Source organism: Triticum aestivum, chromosome 4D (assembly GCF_018294505.1).
Source record: "Triticum aestivum cultivar Chinese Spring chromosome 4D, IWGSC CS RefSeq v2.1, whole genome shotgun sequence".
Classification (NCBI taxonomy): Eukaryota; Viridiplantae; Streptophyta; class Magnoliopsida; order Poales; family Poaceae; genus Triticum; species Triticum aestivum.
The window spans coordinates 416,856,630-416,862,840 of record NC_057805.1 but is presented as its reverse complement, the minus strand read 5'-3'; positions in this window follow the sequence as shown (position 1 = coordinate 416,862,840).

The following is a 6,211-nucleotide window of genomic DNA, read 5'->3' as shown; positions in this document are numbered from 1 at the left end:
ACAAAAATGTAAATTGGCCCTATAGCACATAAATGAGTCATAGATAGCAGACGGTCCATGTCGTTTCTCTAGGCAATGGAATCTAAAAGTGTCGGCACATAAGCCCAGATCAAGAAAGGACAATGACACCCCAGCTATCTCCATCGGCATCTCCTTCGAGACCATGACCAATAACTAATCAATCATCAATAAAATTGGAAAAGAAAACTGAAACTTCTTACCCACCAACGTTGATCTAATTACTCATAATACAAGAGTTCACAGAAGCTGCAAAAAAAATTGTAGGTACCTCAACATGACTTTGTTCAGACTGATTAATGTAGGAGTATTGTACATTGCCATTTTTTACCCATGTACTTACCCAAAAGGAATTTTACGGAGAGAGAATAAAAGTGAGTGGAACAATCTAAATCCGTCACAAATTGTAGACAACCGACATCAACTTCCTGGCGCGTGCTACAATTCAACGTCCAAAAAAAGTCACTAAATAGCTCAAGTCTGGATCAGTAAATTACAAGTGAAGCTCTGATTTCATATTAGAGAAAGAAGTATTCTTTCTGCACAATTTTTATTCTAAGGCAACACTTTCTCCGTGGAACGTTCCCTACCAAAACCATCAGGCTTGTTGTGAGAAGCTCTGAAATATACTAGATAAAAATATTAGTCCAACAAGAGATGTGTTGACATTAATTACCAAAATCACCCAGGGAGCACTTGTGCTTTCAAGGGGCAACTAATTGTGGTTACGATCGAGGTGAAGATACCCCAAACAAACCACTCAAAGGATGATTCTCCATAGTAACAAGTAACAATAAATTATAGCATGTAGTAAAAAAGTTCCTTACCAATTTCCACTTACCAAGAGCGCTTCACTCCCCGGCAACGGTGCCAGAAAAGAGCTTTGATGACCCCCAAGTATAGGGGGTCAATCGCAGTCCTTTCAATAAGTAAGAGTGTCGAATCCAACGAGGAGCAGAAGGAAATGACAAGTGGTTTTCAGCAAGGTATTTTCTGCAAGCACTGAAATAGTCGGTAACAGATAGTTTGATAGCAAGATAATTTATAACGAGCAAGTAACGGTAATGGTAAATAAAGTGCAGCAAGGTAGCCCAATCCTTTTGTGGCATAGGACAGGCCAAAACGGACATATAATCTTCCACAAAATAAACCATGTAGTAATCAACTACAAGATGTAATCAACACTACTAGTCACCCACAAGTACCAATCTAAGGTTTCAGTACAAAGATTGAACACAAGAGATGAACTAGAGTTTCATAGGAGATGGTGTTGTTGAAGATGTTGATGGAGATGATGCTCCCAAAGATGGGAGAGTTGTTGGTGATGACGATGGCGATGATTTCCCCCTTCGCGAGGGAAGTTTCCTCGGCGGAATCGCCCCGCCAGAGGGGCAAAAGTGCTCCTGTCCAAGTTTCCGCCTCGAGACAGTGGCTGTTCATCCCGAAAGTCCCCTCCTCATTTTTTCTAGGTCAAAATGACCTATATACCAGAAGATGGGCGTCGGAGGTGGGCCGAGGAGGGCACAACCCACAAGGGCGCGCATGGGCTCCCTGGCGCGCACAGGTTGATTGTGCCCACCTGGTGGGACCTCTCTGGTAGTTATTTGCTCTAATACTTTTCATATATTGCAAAACAGTTATCTGTAAATTTTTAGCTTATTTGGAGATGTGCAGAATAGGTAACTCTAACGTAGCTTTTTCAGCTTCAGGATTCCAGGTGCCGGTATTCTCCCTCTTTGTGTAAGCCTTTCATATTATGATAGAAAAGGCATTAGAATCACTCCATAAGCATTATTATGCATAAAACATTATAAATAATAGTAAAAACATGATGCAAAATGGACGTATCATGTACCCGGTGTCATCCTTGTCAAAGTAGGCGAAGGCAACCAGCAGGTGCTCCTCCCGCTATAGCTTGTTGTTGTGCACTGTCGACCCAATGAACTCATTGTAGTTGATGCTACCGCTCTCATGTTCCATCTTTCCTAGCCCTCTAATAATCATCCCTGCTTGACATGAAAATGTAAATTAGCCCTATAGCACATAAATGAGTCATAGATAGCAGACGGTCCATGTCGTTTCTCTAGGCAATGGAATCTAAAAGTGTCGGCACATAAGCCCAGATCAAGAAAGGACAATGACACCCCAGCTATCTCCATCGGCATCTCCTTCGAGACCATGACCAATAACTAATCAATCATCAATAAAATTGGAAAAGAAAACTGAAACTTCTTACCCACCAACGTTGATCTAATTACTCATAATACAAGAGTTCACAAAAGCTGCAAAAAAATTGTAGGTACGTCAAGATGACTTTGTTCAGACTGATTAATGTAGGATTGTTGTACATTGCCATTTTTTTATCCATGTACTTACCCAAAAGGAATTTTACGGAGAGAGAATAAAAGTGAGTGGAACAATCTAAATCCGTCACAAATTGTAGACAACCGACATCAACTTCCTGGCGCGTGCCACAATTCAACGTCCAAAAAAAGTCACTAAATAGCTCAAGTCTGGATCAGTAAATTACAAGTGAAGCTCTGATTTCATATTAGAGAAAGAAGTATTCTTTCTACACAATTTTTATTCTAAGGCAACACTTTCTCCGTAAAGATCCCGAGGACTTTCCAATCCAATCCTAGAACGATATCAATGGGATCAATTGTTTGCTTCCAGCGCCTGTAAAACAAAAGTGACCAATATTATGGATACAAAAGTTGTAGAGTAAACACACCTTAGAAGAAAGTTGGCGAGCAATTACTGTTGCTTGAGATTTAATTTCAGAAGAAGCTAAGCTAGTGAAAACAAAACAAGCCGAACCAAAAATAAGAAATTCAAAACAATATCTTCGCAAGTAGTCATTAATTTTTGGAACCAGATGCTACGACGATGAGGTACAGAAGGTGAAAAAACAATACTGACCCAAAGAAGGAAAGAGTGTCTTATTGAAAAGGGGAGTTCCGTAAATTGTTAAAAGTAGATGCCTCAACTCACTTGATTCTGCAAGTAAAGAAGCAATAGATCTGACTACTGAATCGAATGGCTGGTATCCAAACAAGAAAAGGGTACATCGTCTTTGACATATTGACTCTATGAAAACTTTAGTCACCATCAGAAACAATCCTGATTAGAAATGCTTTAGGATTTCTAACAAACCCCATGATGCAACAGACTGGTATTATGAATCAAAATGTTTAGACATTCTATAATTCTATTGCAACAAATATGAATCTCACCTGCCAATGGAACCTAATCCAATAAATATAGGTAAAGATAAATAAAAACTTCCCATGATGAGGTGTTCCAAGCCATCATGATCTGCATACTGTCAAATGGAGAATTGACATCTCCAGCAATAACTCCCCCTAAAATTGCCAGGCCATAGGAATAAACTTAAAGCCAGAAAACTTCTAATACATTGGAAGGCCAATATAACCTGCCATTTTATTACAGAGTACATACATGGTGTTAAAAAATCTCATTCCATGAACTATAGAATATAAAAAACTGATGTCAATTTCCTTGCTGAAACCATATTTTCTCAAGTAGAAATGAAATTGCTAGAAATTTATTTATCAAAGTACAATTATAATTGAAAGAAGTAGTAATACTTCACTTGCATACCACTAATTTGTCCTAGTCCAACTAATATATACTACCATCACTTTTCTCTAACTTAAGTTTCACAAATAATCCACTGAATATAACATGCATTTAGACAAAAGCATCCACTATTGCAGGTTGCTGCTAACGCGACACTACAATAAGAGAACCTTTGATGAAACTCTGTGCGATGCATTAGTCGCAAACGATGGTGTAAAAAACCGTCAAAAAGGTGCAAAACGTTTGCGATGGAGGATGGATCAAACACGGTTCAGATTATAGTCCTGTGTGTGATGCTTGGCATACGGTTCAGTTCAATTAACTGTTTGCGATGTGGCAATACAAAAGAAACGGGCAGCCAGATGAAGGCGTGTGCGGTATACGGCTTACGGTTCACTCGGATGAACAGTTTGTGATTAGGCAACACAAAAGAAACGGTCAGCCAGATCAAGGTGTGTGCAATGTACGGCATGCGGTTCACTCGGATGAATTGTTTGCGTTGAGACAAGAGAACAGAAACAGTTCAATATATCAAGATGTGTGTGATACACGGCAAACAGGTCCATAATCAGAAATGTGTGCGAAGACCGATAATAACACAGACGGTTGCTTCTAATAAGACGTATGTGATATGCTCTACCAACATAACATCTATTGGCCATTGGGCGATGGGCGATCATCCGGGTACGCCATTAGGATGCGAAGAGGGCATCCTATATCAGCAAGGACTAGCTGTTCCACCAATAGCTCATCTAAGAGCTCTCAAGTTAAGTGTGCTCAAGCTGGTGCAGCCATCAGATGGGTGACTGGATGGGAAGTTGTCTTGATGTTAAATTAACTGATGGCATGGGTCATCCCGATCAAATTACCTTTGACCTGGATGATCCATCCCATGAGTTAATTTAACCTCGAGGTCCTTGTTTTTTTAACACATGTTAAAGAAGGTCTACCGCATTACTTTTTGACAATGTGCGGTACATGGCATATAGTTGATCCATCCGACCTGTTTGTGATGGAATAAGCCGTGTGTGTTGTGGGCAAACGCTTGTTGGTATTCAACCGTTTGCGATTGATGAATTCATCACCGACGGGTTCCCTAGTGTGGTCCGCATTCATCTGATCATCATTTACTTCTTGTGCTAACTCGATGTTCCTTCTATCCTAAGTTTCCATTAATTGATTGTGTTTTATGAACATGCCACCGTTTCCCGCCATTTCCTCACATGTTTCCCGCCACCCAACGATATTGCGCTTAAACCTAGGCGGCACGTGATGCACGGAGGCGACAAGAGCAGCCCATAGCACATCCACCTTTTCCAAGCATGCCAACCCACCAAAGCACCACCTCTGCCATCAACCTCGTCGACGAGGAAAACAAGCAGGCGCCACGGTCGGTCGAGGCTGAGGTGCTCCCCAGCAATGCGATGGACAACGTCGTGATGCGCGTCATCGCCAGGGTTGAGCAGACCTTTGGCTCATGGCGCTTGAGCACCGTGGATCAAGATAGGCATGTCAGTGCTGACAGGTTGTAGCTCGCTGCACAACATGATCGAGGGCACGCCGCAAAGCAGGCTAGGCGCGTTCGCGCCAATAGGCTGTGGCTCGCCACACGGCGAGACCGTTGGAGCACCGCAGAGCGAGAGGCGCGGCACGCCGCACAGCAAGAGCGGATCCATCGGTGCTTGCCTGCTGTCGACATGGCGTCGTAGCTGGGTACACGTCCCGTCAGTACCCCCATTCCTTGCCAGGAGTGGGCAGAGGCCCTCAGCGTCGTACTTGCACCAGAGGCCGGCCGCGCCGTACTTGCACCGGACGCCCGCCGTGCCGTTCGCATGGGTGGCGCCGTTCGCCTTGTCCGCGGCCTTCTGGATGCCAATGCACTGGTCCATAGGCTCGACCGCCTCCTTGGCCCAGGTGTCCACCTGGGCGCAGTAGAGGAACATGGTCGTCGCATCCTCGAGCTGGTGATCTCTGATGAAATAGCCAACTTGGAGCTCGAGATCGCGCTCCAGATGTACCGCGAGCGTGTCGACCGCTTGGACGAACACCTTCACGAGTTCAGGCAAAGCCAAGGGCTACCGTAGGCAAGGGCTGCTGGTCATGGTCTCATGGACGCATTTTATTTTGTTGAGTCGTTTCGACGTGGATAGCTATGTAGTTACAGCAATCATAGTATTGCTCTATTTATTCCTCTGTTTCAATGTGTGTACTCTGTTTTCCGTTCTTATATGTTCTGTTTCAATGTGTGGATATACGCTTTCCATTCTGTATATGTGGATGATAACAACTAGATTCAAATTAGTGTACAAAAACAGATACAAAATGGAATTCATAATATATATAGGACAACACTATTCTAATCCCAGGTTTAGAATAACTATTTGGATCACGGAGCGCCCTATAAGACCGCGTGGATGTCTCCCGAACTCATGAACCAGCGGAGAAAAAAAAGAGGCCATGCCTACACCCACTCGTCCACGATCTCCTCCCCGATCGATCCCCAACCTCCCGCAGCCACAACCGCCGCCTCCCACCGCCAGCCCCTGGCTCTGCCATGCCACCCACCGCCACCCACCCTGGCCCCGTCGCC